The following is a 19,381-nucleotide window of genomic DNA, read 5'->3' on the forward strand; positions in this document are numbered from 1 at the left end:
TTGGCCTCTGATCTTATTATCGGCGTTTCATTCGAGCTTTTGCCGTGATAGCAGGTCCCCTCCATGACCTGATAAAGAAGCGGATTCCATTCCATTGGGGGTCTGGACAAAAATAAGCTTTCGAAAAGCTTAAGTATCTACTCAGTCACAGACCTGTTCTCACCATCCCTGATCTTCGCAAACCTTTCGAGGTATACTGCGATGCATCTGGAGATTGTGTAGGAGCAGTTTTGAACCAAGAGGGTCACGCGATAGCCTATGAAAGTCGGCGCCTTAAGGATGCAGAGTTGCATGTTTCCATATACGAGAAGGAGTTAATGGCAGTAATTCATGCCCTTTCCATTTCGAAACACTATCTGTTAGGAACTGATTTTATTATCAAGACAGATCATCAAAGTCTTCGCTACTTTCTCACACAGAGAAAGTTATCAGAAAAGCAGGTGAGATGAGCCAACTTTCTTTCAATGTTCCATTTTCAGTTTTTACATACTTCTGGAACGAAGAATGCAGTTGCAGATGCTCTCTCCAGGCGTCCAAAGATCAATGCACTAACAACAATTTATCATGAGGAACTAGAATCTCTCAGCGAGATGTATCCTCAAGATCCAGACTTCGCCACAATTTGGGCAGATCTTCAACACTATGTCAGACTTTGTAAATAATTAATTTATTTAAGAGAAAAGAATTATCTAATTAGTTGTGTGCACATCAGAATAGATCTAGCAGTTTCTGGGGCGTCAGGTGCGCCCAAGTTTGGGCCAGAGCACCTTAGGGAGACCCTAGCAGAAAAATACCCTGAAGCCGTAGTGATTGGGAAATCGGGTCTTCATTAAAGGGATAGATAGTAGCCTCAGATTTCAGGCTCAGAAAATTACGCGCGCTAGTGCAAGCACAGGAATGAGATGGGGTCCTTAGACTATTAACCCTAAGGCCTGATTATCTTACGGCCTTAGGATAAGTTAGTTTAAAATATTCTTAAATGATTTGCGCTGAACCAAATGGCCGGACAAGTGCGAACAAGTAATGCCCGAGCATTGCTGGTACGGCAATGCGCTAGGGAGCAGCTAACGTTTTCATTTGTTGCATCTATGTGTGCAGTTGTGCACTTAATTGCACATTTCATTAACTAGAATAGGATTTTTAAAGTCAAAAGTTGAATGGTTTAAAAGTTTTAAAGTAAGTGTGCCACTTGGCACACTTTCCCATGCAATCTCTCTCTCTCTCTCTCTCTCTCTCTCTCTCTCTCTCTCTCTGTCTCTCCATGCTAGCGCCCCCTCTTCTGGGAGGCTATAAGAGAGCAGCCCCTCCCCCTCTTGCCAGGTTGGCAGTGCACTACCCCCCCCCCCCCCCCCCCCCCCCCCCCAAATTGACCATCCTCTACGCAGTGAAGCTCTCCATTGAAGCTTGAGAGAAGCACCTTGTGGTGTATGTGGAGCCTCTGAGCACCCATCACCTAGAACAAGGCCTCTCATGGTTGCATGCAGCTTTGGGAGAAGTTTCATCGCGTAAAGTAGTAGAAAACTCTCTTTCTCCCTTGTCTAACTGCTGCAAATTCCCTGTTTTCAGCCCCTAATCACTTGAATTAGGGTGAATTTCAGCAAAGTATTAATAGAATCTCATTCCCCACTACCTACTCTACACATACACCAAGTTTGGAGTATTTCCATCGCGAAAAGGACCTCCATTTTGGCATTGGAACGCGCTCAGGTAGCAATTTCTGGTTATGTGCAGAAAATTACAGCAAGCGTGTGTGTGTGTGTGTGTTTTGCATGTTTCTGTGGTTGGTTAATAGACCCTCATTCGTGAGAGCTTCCGATGAGTTTTGTGGAATGTAGACTCTCCCCTACGAAAGCTTCCCAAAATCTCGCAGAAGAAGATAGATCCTCTCAGTAGTCAGAGAGTAGTTCTTCTACTCTCTCAGTCAGAAGCAGAAAAAGGCCAAGAAAGAATAGAGGACGGGCTTTCGCCCCGTTCCCGTGCTTGTAAAGATTCTCCCTTAGTAATAAAGATATTCTCTTTATGGGGGGGGGACCAGCCCATCTTCTGGTCCCCAATGAAGTGTCAAGCTTTCTCTCTCTCTCTAATTCTCTTGAGTATTTGAAGTGCAATTAAACGTCAGTTTACGCTTCCGTATTTTTGTGACAGTGGTATCAGAGCAAGGTCATCTCTCTCTTCCTTAAGGGATTCACGACTCTTGGCAGGCTGCAGAAATGGGAGGACGTGAGATAGAGTTCTCTCTCCTTCAACAGCAGGTGGAAGAGTTGCAAAAAGCTCTCTCCGATCCAGAAGTCCAAAAGATTCTCCATACTCTTGAGAAAGGGAAGGAGAAAATGCCGATGGGGTCGGGAGAAATCCCGTAGAACCCAAAGGCGCCATAACCAAGGAAAGATCCTTTGATTGAGGGGGGGGATTGTTGGGTTTTCAAGCCCATTGATGCCCGTGGGAAACATACCTTATAGCATGTAGATATACTCTAATTCACTTTAGAAGTTTGCATGCAAAGTAGTGGTCAAATTTTTTGTCTATATATATCATTTACAAGGCTATCAAAAAAAGGGGGAGATCAACAATAGCGTTTTTTTTTAATCAAATTCTGCTATGTCGAATCTCTGCTCGCTCTCTCCCTCTCTCGACCTCGCTCTCTGCTGCATCCACCCTAGCTTCCCTAACACAAATTAATTGCTATTGCGGGTAGGATGACAGAAAGGAAGGAACCATTCCGAGATTTCAAGCAGAGTAAAAGTTTTCGCTAAGCTTGAGGCCTAAACCAATTAATGGAAGCTATGGGAGTGCTTATGGGAGTGGTTTTCGCACAAGTAAATGAACACTCTCTTTACGAGGGAAGGAACAAGCGACGGCTACGGTCTGTGCTCGAGGAATCCAAGGATTGAAATCCTAGATTATTTGATGAGTGGGTTTTGCTCTAAGATTGAGCCAAGGGATCGTCAGGCGAGTGTCTTCGCTCTAAGGATCTTACGAAGGGAATGTAATTTTCAGGTTCACCGAAACTCTAACACAATTTAAAGAATTATGTACACCTTTGGGTACATGGATAACATACGAAGATGCAGACTTATACCAAGGTGGGTCATCTATCAGTTGAATTGTTTTCTGCTGAATGGAATGAGATGAACTAACTTTATTTTCAGGAACTGGACGGGAGTTTTTATACTCTCTTTAGCGCCTTTTTGCATGCAAGGATATTCCGACATGAGAATCTCTATTTGAGGTGTGTTCGGTAGAAGGAATTTGAGTTTCTCTACGAAGAAGAGGTTTTCTAATGGTCGTTGATCATTGAGTACGCTATATGCTTTTGCCATTACAGAAGCAACTTTTGGTTGCGGTATATGTTTCTCCATGAGCAGGTCAAGTAGCATTTACACGCTGTTGGAATAAATTCGAACTATTATGTTCGTAAGAGTATAATTCTCCAACCGTTTTAAAATGGTAAGAATTACCTTAACCACATATGGGAGAACATCATTGAGATCTAAAGCGGGTTTGCCCTTAAGTGGGCTGAGTTTGAACTTATGGTATGGCTAGAATTTTATCTACCTAAGATTTTGCAAGTCGTCATTGATGCTTGCAAGTTGAATCAATTTTTTTAATGATTTTGCAAGGGAGAGACGCTAATGCGCGTCGGGAAAACACTGCTGGTGGTAATAAATCGCAAGAGAAAAAGACTGGAAAGAAGTGCCGCCGTACACAAGGAATCTTCGGATTGGAACCGTCTGCCTACCTTGAGCGATGGCCCGGAACAAGAACATTCTTTAAGGTGATCGCAGACTCTATTTGTGAAAGAAAGACATCGAGATTAATACTCTATGACTTGGGCATTCCCTATGTGGGAGGACACAAGAGGTTTAATACCCTCTGGACTAACAACGCAAGATTATGCGCAAGGATAGATACCTAGATTGATTTCTAGGAGGATTATTCTTCTCGAGGTTGAGAAGGCGAAAGTGAGTTAATAGATTCTCGGATGAGGAAACTTTTGATATGTTGGAAGGACGCGAATGACGAGTTCTTACATGGCTCGTAAGTTTGATGATTGGTGAAGGATATCCTCGAGGTACTAGAGGAAGGACATGAACCGGTAAGGTAAGTATTAGGTTCTCTTTTGAGAAAGGACCAACTCAACTCACCATTGAGCAAGATTTTGAATTTTTCCGGTTTCTCCCCGTGTAGTTCAGTTGGACCTCTATAGTTGAGGAAAACCGTTTTCAAGTGAGAGGGATGTTGCTAAATTGGCTTTATCTGACATAAAAATAATTCTAAATGAATGATTGGATTTATAAGTGAGGGTTTTCTCGCTTGGAACACCAGGGAAAATAATTCTAAATGAATTATTGAAATTTAAAGTGAGGGTTTTTCTTACCGGAGACATCCTAGTACAGAGTATTCCTAGTGCGTCATTTAGAGTAATGACGGGAGCACTGTGAAAGGGAATATGTGTAAGGCCACCAGGAACGGGTACTTTTGATGCGTCACATCGGATGGGTGACAGGGAGCATCGGGAAGAAGTATCCGACCATCCGGGAACAGACATCTCTGATGCGTCATAGGATGGGTGACATAGAGCATCATGAAGGAGATTGTACTGTAAGTTCGGTAGGAAAGGACTAGGTGATGGGTATTCCTGATGCATCACAAGGTGGGTGACCGGTGCATCGGAAAGGGAATATCCATAGTCAGGAGTAATTCCGAACTGTGTTAGAATTGTGCAGAGGAAAAGCAAGCACTTGAATGAAGATGAGTTCAAGCAGGTTGTTTTTCGGAAAAGCATGTGATTTCCTGCGAGGAATTCTATGTCGGCATTGCATTCGTGCATGTGATTGCATCCAGGGACGCCTGGGAAGTGCTGTGAAAGCATTGTTTTTAACTAATAAGGTTTTATTGAGTTTTTGTGCAGATTCAGACTATTTTTTTGAATACGCCGGCTGCCCACTTAATAAGTGGGCAGCCATCTGATAAATAAGGCAACGGATCAACCAACGTTCTCTCTCTCTCTCTCTCTCTCTCTCTCTCTCTCTCTCTCTCTCTCTCACAGGCAGAAAAGCGCCCAAAAAAAAAAAAGCGGCTGCGATCTCTACGTAGGTAGCGGATCTGCAAAGGCAAAACACTGGTTGATCTGAGGTGAAAACGCTAGGTGATGCTGGATCTGCAAAACGCTAGGTCTCTTGGGGGGGGGGGGGGGGGGGGGGGGGGTCTTATGAGAAGTTGCCTGTTGAGCCTGGAGCTCCTACTGCCTCTTCTGCCAAATAGTGCTAGCTCTAGTTTGCTTATATACAAACTTAGCAAAATTGCCCTACGTACTTTTGTTGGAAAGTCACTTAAATTAATAAGTGAAAAATGTTAAAAATAGGAAAAATAGGCTAAAATCATTGGAAAATTCCCTTGACTGATTCTGACGGATTCTGATGGGAATACTGATGATCATGCTGTGTGCAACCAGAGTATATGCATCTACACTAAGCGACTAGGCATACACGGTCTACGAATAGACTCACAAAAGTGCCAGATCACTTTTAAATCTAGACTGAATGGACTGACTGAACCCTGATCATGCTGTAGCTTGTCCACGGACACATAGGGTTGGATGTGTCACGTGACACTAAACCATATCACTATCAAAAACAGATTTCCTGTGCCTCGGGTAGAAGATCTGTTTGATAAGCTACAAGACTCTACCTACTTCAGTAGGATTGACCTTAAAAGTGGCGATCATCAAATAAGGATAGTGGATGAAGATATCCTAAAGACCGCGTTTCGCACAACGTTTGGTTTTTATGAATATCTAGTCATGCCTTTTGGCTTGACTAATGCACCAGCCACGTTCAATCGATTAATGAAGAAAATATTTAGACCCTACCGCAAATTCACTGGAGTGTTCTTTGATGATATCATTATCTATTCCATGTCATTGGAGGAACACAAGCAACAACTCCAAGTGAATTTTCAAGCACCAAGGAAGAACAAGCTTTTTCTCAATAAAAACAAAAGCAAATTTTTTCTTCAAGAGATTCAATACCTAGGTCATATTCTCCCTCAAGATGGTATCCCTTTGAAAATCTAGGTACAAGATTGAATTTCTCCTCGGCCTATCGTCCACAAACAGATGGCCAAAGTGAGATAGTCAATCTTACGATTCTTGACCTACTAAAGACTTATGTTACAGAAGTAGCGCTCACAATGGGAAAAGTACTTACCTCTTGTAGAGTATGCGTATAATAATAATGTCCATACTTCTACGGGAAAATCATCTTTCGAAATCGAGGGAAGACCTAAAAGTCCCTTGCTACTCAAAGTACATGGGAAGATCTTCGTTGCCGATGAGTATAGCCATGACCTACAAGAATCTTTCCAAAAGATTAAGGAGGCTATATCCATCTCTCAACAAAGGCAAAAAGCTGCTTGCTGACAAGCACAGAAGAACCTTAACGTTTAAAGGAAATGATTGGGTCTTACTTAAGTTTCCCAAGGCTCGACTGAGGCAAACGACGGGCAAAAATTCTACGGGCCATCAAAAGTGTTATGCTAAATTAGCAAAAAGATACTATGGTTCTTTTCAAATCTTGAAGCCAATCAATGAGATGGCTTATCAACTCAAGTTGCCCAACCATTGGCTCATACACAATGCTTTTCATGTGAGCCTACTTAAGCCCTACAAAGGAGAGCCATCAAGTGAACCAATTATTGAAGACCCTCCCGAAATCTAAGGCCAAGAAGAGGTGCTACAACCCAAAGCTATCCTTCGGCATGAAGACAAGATACTACGACATGGTAAGATTATCGGACGGTATCTTATTAAGTTCAAAAATTATCCTTTTGAAGATGCTAGATGGATGCAAGGAATACAGCTTAAGGATAGTATGTACTATGAACCTTGTCAATGCTTACAATGCTACATTAGAGTAAGCAAATGTACAAATTTCTTTTAAATGACCAATGTTTTTGTCTTATAAGACTAGTTCTCTTATTATTGTGCACAAATTACAGTAGTATGCATACTAAGAATCATGTTTGTTATGACAACGTCTCTCAAACACCAAGTAGAATTTGTCGCCCTACTTGGGAGAATGAAATGGACTAAAGAGCAGACATGCTTGCGGCACCTATGTCTCCCAAGCACCAAATGGATTAGTCATCCATCTTGGAAAGATGTCGTTGGGTAACAAGGGATCCTCTAATCGCTAAGAAACAGTGACTAATGACATCTCTTCTACCTCATAGTTGAGCACGACTATGATTTCAAGAGAGAGGTAATGTCATAAAATATAATATCTAACCACCCCAAATGATTTTCTCATACTAAACTGATCATTTAATGTGGGAGAATAGATGGGAACAAGGGCTAGAATATAGACATGTGCTTTCGTGTCTATCTCGAAACAGGGCCAATCGTAAAGGGGCCAAAATGAGAGATGATAGGTCAAAGAGCAAGGTTAACTAATGAAGCTTAAAGACCTTAGGGTTAGCTTCATTAAAGACTTCCAATAGCTAGTATTAAAAGTCCTTTGACCTTAGGTAAGCTAGGGTTGAGCTTGAGGTGGGAACCCGGCCCAAGCTTGAGGTGCTTCTCGTGCTTACTCACTAAGATCCTTGAGGTGCTTGTCGTGCTTGCCGACTAGGGGGCTTGAGGTGCTTGTGGGAACACTACCCAAGCTTGAGGTGCTTTGTCATGCTTGCTGACTAAGATGCTTGAGGGTAAGATGTTCTAAAAGTCAAATCCAATCCGTACTCAAGAGAGGGCGAGCCCTAAAGCTAGGGGGATGAGAGAGAACACATACACACACACACACACACACACACACAAAGAAAGCCCAAGCCTCAAGAGGCAGCAAGGACACATGTCAAGCCCATACCCATGTTGCCCTCATGGTGTGCCTAAAGTCTATTGGTTGGCCTCCCAAGGGGTCCAATGATAAATTAGTTAATTTAATTAATTGTTTTTGCATTTATCAAGTCCTCTCTCTCAAAGGGGAAAGGGGGACACTTGTCCCAAGGCTACCCTTGTTGCTTGATATGCCTCTTGCATGTGATTGGCTAGGCTTGGAAGGGTCCAATGAGCTTCAAGAATGAGCTACAACACACACTCACACACACTCTCATTGTGTGAAGTGCAAAGTGCAAGAGCTCCATCTCCTTCTCCAAGCTAGTAGAGAAGTTGAGAGCTTACACCAACACTCTTGGTTATGGAATGCAAATCCAACCAAGAGCCATGCTTCAATGCTTAAGCTTTCCATCTTCTCCATCTTCATTAATATGCTATTAAGTATGCTAGCAAGAAGAGTGATGATAAGTGAGGAACTACTTCTTTCTCCTATGGAATGTTTCTTCTTCCTCTTCCCTACCCTCATTCCCCGCTAGCCCTCTCCACCTTCGAAGGTGTTTGAGGCCTTGGGACTGAGGCTTGGGATGGTTAATGTTTTTTGCAAAGTTTATATTATGCTCGTGATGCATGAAGCTTTCCATCTTCATTGCATCACCTAGGTCACAAGGAACACAAAGATTGTATTGTACCAAGTCCCTCTTGATGGGAGAATCTATAATACAAATGCCTATTGGAGGGGGGACCGGCTCCACATAAATCCGGTCCTCAACTGTTGTCATGCTCTCTGAACTCTCTCTCTTGCAAACGTATTGTTCATGCCAAGTTAGTTAAGTACTATGTTTATGTTGCTACCATTAATTAAGTTCACCCTCTATGCTCTCAAAGTAGTCTCACAAAAATGTTTTCTCTAGTTCTCTTAATTCTGCTATTCTCAAAGTTCATAGGCCATTTCCATTACATTGGATGATTGTTGCCAGAGGTTTGGATACCTTTTTGCCTGTATACTCGTTTCGGAGGATCAATTTGAGGGACCAGATTGAGCGGTTTTGTTGTAATTTTGCAAAAGAGACAGTATTATTTGCAACAGAAATTTGACTCTATTCAGAGACTCATGAGACATGCCAAGCAAGGTTTTGGAAGGCATGCTCGGTCATTGCAAAAGAGACAGTATTATCTGCAACAGAAATTTGACTCTATTCAGAGACTCATGAGACATGCCAAGCAAGGTTTTGGAAGGCATGTTGGGTCATTGACTTATCCTGTGGACAGGTTAGTGTCCACTTCAACAGGGCAAGAGTCTTCAAGTGACGAGAATGAATCAAGGGAACCAGATGAAAGTTCATTAGAGGATTCCAAAGAAGAAAGGGAATCAGATGATAGTGCATCTGTCACAAAGTGATGACGTGACTGCCCGAGAGCAGAAACCCTAACCCTAATTTTTGCCAAAAACCCTAATTGCTGAAAACCCTAAATCTACAAACCCTAACGTTAAAACTTGCAAACCCTAAAATCTGCCAGAAACCCTAACCCTAACCCTAAAAGGGTAGCAGTGAAAAGCGCCAGCTTGATGACGTGGTAGAATCCCGGAATTTGCGGCGCTAATTTAGGGCTGCGGCAGCTGATGCTTTTTCTCAACGCGATTTGAGGAGACAGAGAATTCTTTGCTTTATTTTAAAACTCAAGTGAGTTTGAGAGAAAACAAAAGAGCCTTTGCTTTTATTTAGGCTTTTGATCTGAAGCTTTTGGGGCTCTGTTTTTGGCATCCCTTGTAAACTTTAAATAAGTGGTTTGGGCACACACTCTGTAGAGCATCTGGATGCAGAGTCTAAGAGTGAAACCCTAACCACTCTCTTGTACTTTGAACTGATTAATACATAAAGAAATACCGAAAGGGGCGCTAGTCTTTGGGGCCAATATCTCTAGGCACGGAACTCCGCCGGGCCAATGCAAATCTATTGTGAACTGTGAACTGTTTTGAAGTGGTTATTTGGTGTTGTTGTGATTGATTCTTGACTTGGAGTGTCCAAGTCTGTTACAGTGGTATCAGAGCACGGCCGATTGCAACAAAGATGATGCTCAGTTTTGCGAAGGACCCAAAATTGGCAAAATATATGAGCGAGACTTCTTTTCAGGAAGTGCACAAGCAGTGGCAGAAAACCACAACACCACTCCCGAAACCCGCTCTCAAGAAACCTTCTGCTCACAAGACCTATTCAGAGAAGGAATTAGAAGAGGTGGTTGATGCACGGATTGCTCAGCTTTTTGACGCGTAGCAGAAAGCCAAAAAGCACGGCAAAAAGCTGAAGAAAGGTACTAACTTCCCAGGTTATTTGGGTCGTCAGTCGACATTTGACAAAGCAAAGAAATAGAAGAAGCGTGTTCGATTTGAAGAAGTACCCAGTTCTTCTTCTTCTTCTTCTGACAATTCTTCTAGCTCTTCAGATTCGAGCGAAGAAGACAGAAACGACAAAAAGCGAAGCAAGAAACAACGCTTCCGAAAGGGCAAGAAAAAGACAAAGAAGTCTAAATCTCGCCCAATGAGTGACAGTTCTACAGAGGACTCGTCTACAGACAGTTCAGACTCTGATGATGGCAACTTTTATGCGAACAAGAAGAATTTTTATAAAGCCAACCAGTATGACTTTCTGGAAGATAAAAGCAAGAAAGTCCGAGAGTTTAAGGAAGGTGGACAGTCGATCAAATTTGACACTTTTTCAGGATATAAAGATGCTTCAAAGGCTTTGTCTTTTATACAGCAGTTTGACATCGCTTTCGCAGGAGGACGCTACTCAAAGCACTCCAAGATTTGAAGAGCTGCCTCTTATTTTAAGGGGAATGCTCGAACTTGGTGGTCCACACTTCTATTAAACAAGACTGCGCCTATTAAATGGCTGAAATTTAAGAAGCTTTTTATTTCTTCTTGGTTGACTCAAGAGTATGAACGCGATATACGAGCTGCTTGGAACCATCTTCGGATGACCAAGCAAGATACAGTGGATGCTTATTGCGAGGGATTGTGGAACTCTTTTCTACCCGCCTCTTCATTCAAGAAGATCTCGTTCAGAGAACAGATTGAGCGGTTTACCTTGGGTCTACCTACAGAGATCCGAGATCACTGCTTGGAACAGAAGTCAGCTTCTATTCAGGAGTTGATGAGTCATGCAAAGCGGGGTTTTGCCATTCACTCTGGCAGTCTGACCTACCCCACCGATGAGGTCATGACACAACGAGCCGAACAGACTTCAACGAATGAAAGTAGAAAGAGAAAGAGCAACCCAGAAAAGAAGGATGCACGTCCCAAGCTTACTCCTGAGGAGAGAGCTCGCTTCATCATGGAGGGGAAGTGCTTTGGATGCGGGGAACATGGACATATCTCCGCGAAGTGCCCTAACGAGACACCGAACGAACAAGATGAAGATAGGCCAGAAAGTTCTAAAGCAGAGAGACGTGAAGAAAAGGCAGATAAAAAGCAGAACTGGTACCACATGGCGGGACCTGAACTCAATCAAATGAATGAAAGTACAAACTTTGCCGCTTCTGGGGCAAAGTGAAGGATCAGGGAGCTCTTTTGAAGGAGCCAAGGCCAACTTCTTTTCACTTGGAATTGGCGGCTCGATTTGGAACTACGCTCGACAAGCTGAGGCCACAGACGGAGGTAGTTCGAGTGGCACCCGGACGGGATGTGGTCATTACACCGAGCATTGGAAAACGTCGTTTGCAATGACAGGGGTTTAGGGCACGCGAGTGACGTTCTACTCAAAATCCCTTGGTTCCACAAGAACTATGCCGTGGTTGACTACCGGGCCCAGAAAGCGACTTTGACAAATGAAGGGCTCAGAGATTGTACTCGATGAACTTCAATTTCTTTACTCATTCTTTTGGGGAGAGAACTGAACGATGGATAAAGGTCGAATATGTTTTGACTTGAACAAAAGAACGCCAAGATCTTTCTCCACACTCATGCCGATTGCTTTTTAGAGGGCCTGTAGATCATACCATTGATCTGATACCTGGAAGCATACCACGGAACTGGCCACCTTACCGTGTGAGCCGAGCACAGAATGAAGAGATTATGAACCAAGTGAAAGACCTCTTGGAAAAGGGTCTTGTCCAGCCTCGTACTTCACCATATTGCTCTCCAGTGTTGTTGGTTTTGAAGAAAGACAGATCTTGGAGAATGTGCATCGATTATAGAGCTCTCAACAAAATCACCATCAAGAACAGATTTCTGATTCCTAGGATCGATGATATACTCGACAGATTACAGGGATCCTTGTGCTTTAGCAGGATTGATTTGAAGAGTGGATATCATCAGATCAGAATTGCGTCGGGAGACGTCTACAAGACAGCTTTTCGGACGACTTTTGGGTTATTTGAGTTTTTGGTGATGCCTTTTGGCTTAACCAATGCCCCTGCGACATTTAACCGGATGATAGACAAGATTTTTTGAGAGTACAGGCTATTTGTTGGCACTTTCTTTGACGATATCATTGTTTTCTCCAAGAATGAGGCAGAACATAGAGATCATCTGCTTCAGGTCTTTCAGACATTACGAGATTACAAGTTAGTGATTAATGCAAAGAAAAGCGAATATTTCCTACCAAAGATACACTTTTTGGGACACATTGTCAGCGGCAGGAGTGCAAATGGATCCGGCCAAGATAGAGACTAGCCGTGATTGGCCCGATTTGAAGAATGTCCATGAAGTTAGAAGCTTCTTGGGACTGTGTTTGTACTACAGGCGGTTTATTCGAAAGTTTACAGAGGTTGCTTCCCCTTTGCATATCTTGACACGGAAAGGAGTCTCTTTCTCGTGGGGACCCACAGAGGTGACTGCCTTTCAGAAATTGAAAGAGAAATTGACTACGGAACCAGTTTTGACTTTGCCGGACTTGCAAAAGTCATTTGAAGTATATTGTGATGCTTGTGGTCGTAGTCTGGGTGCGGTCTTAATGCAAGAAGGCCATGTCATTGCTTACGAGAGTCGATTGTTCTCAAGGCTGGAGATGATAACACAGATTTATGAGAAAGAGCTTTTGGCGGTTATCCATGCTCTTACTCAGTGGCGGCATTACCTACTTGGAGCAGATTTTACTGTCTTTACAGACCATTAGAGTTTGCGCTACTTCTTGTCACAGAAGCACCTTTCGGCAAAGCAGATGCGGTTGGCGAACATCTTGTCACAGTTTCACTTCTAGATTGTCCATGTTCAGGTACAGAAGAATGCGGTGGCAGATGCTTGTCTCGGAAGCCGTTGGTTCTGGCTATTTCCGCGATACATCATACGAGCTTCGAGGATATGGTCAATCAGTATGCCATAGATACAGATTTTGCAGACGTTTTCACACGGATACGGGATGGGGAGACAATAGCGGGATATTCCATTCGGGATGGCTACTTGATGAGAAAAACCATGTTGTGCGTTACACAGCCGTTGTGGGAAAAGGTTATGACTGAATGCCATTGTCCACCTTTTACGGGTCACCGCGGCATTGCTACCACCAAGAAAGGGGTAGAGAGATACTTCTTTTGGCAGAAACTCAAAAAGGATGTGGAAGAGTTTGTGCGCAGTTGCTTAGTATGGTAGAAGGTCAAGTTTGATAGGCATAAAGCACAGGGATTGTTACAGCCTTTACCCATACCCAGCCGCCCCTGGGAAAGTATTGCAATGGATTTCGTTTTTGATCTCCGAGAACAGAGAGTGGTTACGATGGTATCTGGACTATTATTGATAGATTTAGCAAACAGATTCATTTCATTCCAGTGAAGAAAACAGTCAAGCCGGACCACTTAGCGAGACTGTTTGTGGCCCAGATTTTCAGATTACATGGCATGCTTGAGACAATTGTCTTAGACAGAGACCCCAGATTTACGAGTTTGTTTTGGAAGGCAATTTGGGAGAACATTGGCACGCCGTTGCAGTTCTCGTCATCGTTCCACCAGCAGACTAAGGGGGAATCTGAGAGTGCCAATTCAGTGGTTCTAGATTTATTGAAGTCTTATATCTCGGATCAGAAGACTCAATGGGAAAAGTACCTACCTTTGGTGGAATTTTCCTACAATAACACGATACACTCTTCGATGGGGAAGGCGCCATTTGAGATTGTTGAAGGTGCTGCGAAGGTTCCACCCTTCCTAAGTATGAAAGATAAGATTTTTGAAGCGGATGAATATACGCGAGACTTAGATACGGCTTTTGCCAAGGTTCGCGAGACTTTGCAGAAATCTCAAGAACGACAAAAAAAGGCAAAGGATCGCCATCGTCGCGACTTGAAATTGAAGAAGGATGATTGGGTGCTCTTATGTTTTGAGAAGGCATGCCTGAGAAAGAAAAAGGGAAAGGAGAGGCTTTTTCCAAAGCTTAGTATGTGATACTACGGACGTTTCCAGATCAGTGAAAAGATAAATGATGTCTCCTTCTGACTGAAATTGCCTGATACTTGGAGGATTCACAATGCATTTCATGTGAGTCTCTTGAAACCTTTTAAAGGTGATGTGCCTTATGATGGGGAGCCTGATGAGCAACCCGAAGTGGAAGGAAACGAGGAGATCCTTGTTCCTGAACAGATTTTGGCACATAAGGATACGAAGAATAAAGGTAAAGTCAGAAGGCGGTTCTTGGTTAAGTTCAAGAACTATCCTGCATTGGATGCGAAGTGGATGGAGGAGGACGACCTAGCAGATACTCCTCAGATTATGAAACTTTACCTCGAGGCTTTTGGTTTAGCATAGTCTACTCCAAATGGAACCCAGAATTCAGCCTGGCCGGAGATTTGGTGCAGTGGGATGCACAAGAGGGGAGTCACTCCGCTCCTTTGTCAACAGATGCCTTGATTTTGATACTAAAGTCACTAATGTCTCTTTGAGCTTCACGTATACTGAGAGCTGACAGTATTCTGCTGGATGACTTTATGAAATGGAATTCCTGATTATGATACTGATTTGTTCTTGATTTCTTTTTAAGTGCAGGAACTGATAGACGAAATGATTGCAGCATTTTTGTTTGATTGATCTCGAATAGACATGGTTGCAATAGGGGTTAGTCAATCGGACATCGATGAGGTCTCGATTGGATCTAGATGCGATTCCTGGCTACATTGCCGATAAATCATGGTCTAAGATCTGAATGAATGTTGAATGTCATGTGATATCCTGTGATGTCTAGTGATGTCCTGTGATGTCGTGTGATGTGATTGTCGATTGGTACATGTGCTAGATGTGTGTTCCTAGTACGTAGGTACTAACAGTCAGTGTCTGCTAAGACGGTTTATGGCCTCTTTCTGTTTTGCGTAATTGAGGGCAATTACAATGCTTTCAAGAGGGGGGTATGTCACAAAGTGATGACGTGGCTGCCCGAGAGCAAAAACCCTAACCCTAATTTTTGCCAAAAATTCTAACTGCTGAAAACCCTAAATCTGCAAACCCTAACCCTAAAATTTGCCAGAAACCCTAAAAACAGCAGAAACCTTAACCCTAACCCTAAAAGGGCAGCAGTGAAAAGCGCCAGCCTGATGACGTGGCAGAGTCCTGGAATTTGCGGCATTGATTTAGGGTTGCGGCAGCTGATGCTTTTTCTCAACACGATTTGAGGAGAAAGAGAATTCTTTGCTTTATTTTAAAACTCAAGTGAGTTTGAGAGAAAAAAAAAGAGCCTTTGCTTTTATTTAGGCTTTTGATCTGAAGCTTTTGGGGATCTGTTTTTGGCATCCTTTGTAAACTTTAAATAAGTGGTTTGGGCACACACTCTGCAGCGCATCTGGACGCAGAGTTTGAGTATGAAACCCTAACCACTCTCTTGTACTTTGAACTGATTAATACATAAAGAAATACCGAAAGGGGCGCCAGTCTTTGGGGCCAATATCTCTAGGCACGGAACTCCGCCGGCCAGTGCAAATCTATTGTGAACTGTGAACTATTTTGAAGTGGTTATTTGGTGCTGTGGTGATTCATTCTTGACTTGGAGTGTCCAAGTCTATTACAGCATCCGAGGGTTCCGACGAACCTAGGGAACCAAATGCAAATTCATGAAAGGATTCTAAAGAAGAAAGGGAAATAGATGATAGCGCATCTGAGGGTTCCGACGAATAAAGGAATCACCTGATTGTTCTTCAGAGCATTCAGACCATTGAGATTAAAGTGCCAACGGACAGGGGAGGCCAACAAGGCTACCAATAGGTCAGAGGGCACAAGACAAAGAGAAGGTAAGCTAGGTTCACCATATAATTTGGTCAAGGGTACTTTGTGGCTCTCGATGCAAAGTGGATGCAGGAGGAGAAGATCGCAAATTCTCTTCAGAGAGAGTTGTACCTTGAAGCTTTTGAGTTGTCACAAGTGGGAGCGTACACGAATAATTAACCAGATGAAAATAAATAAGCTTTCAACCAAAAGAGAGGAGGGAGAAGATCGACATAATATTGGGAACTAGAAGATAGGTTGGTCCCCCCCCATAAAGAGAATCTTTATTTGGGAGAATCTTTTTACAAGCACAAGAACCGGAGTGACCCCTCCTTTCGGGGTCACTTTCTAAATCTTAGACTCGATGGTCAATTCCTTTCCGTGCAGGAAATTCTGAGAGACGAGCTCTTCGTTTTCGTCTATACCTGGAGCGTGAAGCTCCACAGACCATTCCTGATTCCATTTCGAGAATCCTCGAGTGTAGGCCAAGGCCTCTTTACTCCTTCTCCGTGCCGAATTACTTACAAAAGCATAAACATGAAACAACAACTTGAAGAGCGTATTCACAATCAGTACCTGTCGCTCCAAGTGCAGAAAAGCTCGCTTCGCACGCTCGCTTACAGATTCCCGACAACAAATTCTCTGGAGGCTAGCGCTGGCAAAACTATGTGTAGAAGAGAAGGCGCTGGCTGATTTTATAGGTGCTTGGGTGTCACAAAGTGATGACGTGGTGGACAGCCGAAACCCTAATTTCTGCCAGAAACCCTAAAATTCCTGCAAACCCTAATTTTTGCCAGAAACCCTAATTTCCGGAAATCGCGGAGGCTGAAATTTTTTTTAAAATTTTTTTTGGAAAATGATGAGCAACGCGAATTTTGCTTTTTTTTTTTAATAAAAAAAGAGAAAAGACTCTAAGAGAGAGAGAACTGATGCTTTTTATTTTAGTAAGCTTTTGGGGCTCTTCTTTTGGGCATCCCTTGTAACCTTTAAATACGTGGTGAGGGCTTCACTTCTCAGAGCATCTGGACGCAGAGTCTGAGAGTGAATCCCGACCCACTGTCTTGTACTTTGAATTGATGAATACAAAAAGAAATACCGAATGGGGCGCCAGTCTTTGGGGCCAATATCTCTAGGTACGGAACTCCGCCGGGCCAGTGTAAATCTATTGTGATCTGTGAATTGTTTTGAAGTGGTTATTTGGTGCTGTCGCGGTTGATTCTTGACTTGGAGTGTCCAAGTCTGTTACAGTGGTATCAGAGCACGACCGATTTCTCTTCTACGGGAAATCCGATCCTCGAATTTTTTTTCCGCGGCACCTATGGCTTCAGGCAATGATCAGTCGACTCCCTCTGCATCTGGAGGTGCGGGCTGGGATCACAACGAAGATTCAGACAGAGAGTATGGCCCGCCTCGGCCTACTCAGGCGGAGCAAAGAGAGATGGAGCGTCGTCGATTGATTGGCGATGCAACAAAGATGATGCTCAATTTTGCCAAGGACCCGAAGATGGCAAAATATGTGGCCCAGACCTCTTTGGAAGAGGTACAGATGGAGTGGCAGAGAACCACAACACCACTCCCGAAACCCGCTCTCAAGAAACCTTCTGCCTCCAAGAAAATATACGGAGAAGGAACTGGAGAACGTGGTTGATGCACGGATTGCTCAGCTTTTTGACGCGCAAAAGAAAGCCAAAAAGTATGGCAAAAAGTACAAGAAAAGCACTAACTTTCGAGGTTATTTGGGTCGTCAGTCGACTTTTGACAAGGCAAAGAAATAGAAGAAGCGTGTTCGATTTGAAGGAGTACCCAGTTCTTCTTCTTCTTCTTCTTCTTCTTCTTCTTCTGACAGTTCTTCTAGCTCTTCAGATTCGAGCGAAGAAGACAGAAAAGGTAAAAAAGCGAAGCAAGAAACAAAGCTTCGGAAAGGGCAAGAAAAAGGCAAAGAAGGCTACATCTCGCCCAGAGACTGACAGTTCTACTGAGGACTCGTCTACAGACAGCTCAGATTCCGATGACGGAAAGTTTAATGCGAACAAGAAGAATTTTTACAAAGCTAACCAGTATGACTTTCTCGAAGATGAAAGCAAGAAAGTCCGAGAGTTTAAGGAAGGTGGCCACTCGATCAAGTTTGATACTTTTTCAGGATACTCAGATGCTTCGAAGGCTTTGTCTTTTATACAGCAGTTTGACATCGCTTTCGCGGGAGGACGCTATTCAGAGCACTCCAAGATTCGGAGAGCTGCCTCTTGCTTTAAGAGGAATGCTCGTACTTGGTGGTCCACGCTTCTTTTAAACAAGACTGCGCCAGTTACATGGCTGAAATTTAAGAGGCTTTTTATTTCTTCTTGGTTGACGCAAGAGTTTGAACGAGATATACGAGCTGCTTGGAACCATCTTCGGATGACCAAGAGCGATACGGTAAATACTTATTGTGAAAGATTCTGGAGCTCTTTTCTACCCGCCTCTTCATTCAAGAAGATCTCGCTGTGATAACAGATTGAGCGGTTTACCTTGGGTCTACCTATAGAGATCCGAGATCACTGCTTGGAATAGAAGTCAGCTTCTATTTAGGAGTTGATGAGTCATGCGAAGCGGGGCTTTGCCATTCACTCTGGCAGTTTGACCTACCCCACAGATAAGGCCATGACACAACGAGCTGAACAGACTTCTGGGAATGAAAGTAGAAAGAAAAAAGAGCAACCCAGAGAAAAATGATGCACGACCCAAGTTTACTCCTGAGGAGAGAGCTCGCTTCATCAGAGAGGGGAAGTGCTTTGGATGCGGGGAACATGGACATATCTCTTCGAAGTGCCCTAAAAAGGCACAGAAAGAACATAATGATAAAGACGACGACAGGTCTGAGAGTTCGAGAGCAGTTGATGAATGTGGCAGAAAAGGCAGATAGAAAAGCAGAACTGGTACCACATGGCGTGGGACCTGCACCGAATCTAATGAATGAAAGTACAAACTTTGCCGCTTTTGGGGCAAAGTGAAGGATCAGGAAGCTCTTTTGAAGGAGCCAAGGCCAACTTCTTTTCACTTGGAATTGGCGGCTTGATTTAAAATTACGCCCGACAGACTGACGCCACAAGCGGAGGTAGTTCGACTGGCACCCGGATGGGATTTGCCATTACACCGAGCATTGGCAAACTTCGTTTGCAATGACAGGGGTGTTCAGGGCACGCGAGTGACGTTCTACTCAGGATCCCTTGGTACCACAAGAACTACGCTGTGGTTGACTACCGGGCCGAGAAGCGACTTTGATAAATGAAGGGCTTAGAGATTGTACTTGATGAACTTCAGTTTCTTACTCATTCTTTTGGGAACTGAACGCTGGATAAAGGTTGAATATGTTTTGACCTCATCAAAAGAACG

General features: G+C 43.4%; 1 protein-coding gene across 10 annotated transcripts in view; it reads left to right on the plus strand.

Moving 5' to 3' along the window:
* The window catches only part of LOC147433997 (DNA-directed RNA polymerase IV subunit 1-like), a 170,184-nt gene that overhangs the window by 33,118 nt on the left and 117,685 nt on the right, over positions 1–19,381 (plus strand). The window lies entirely within an intron of this gene.

The sequence above is a fragment of the Adiantum capillus-veneris genome, chromosome 19, assembly GCF_014529385.1.
Source record: "Adiantum capillus-veneris isolate H3 chromosome 19, ASM1452938v2, whole genome shotgun sequence".
Taxonomy (NCBI): Eukaryota; Viridiplantae; Streptophyta; class Polypodiopsida; order Polypodiales; family Pteridaceae; genus Adiantum; species Adiantum capillus-veneris.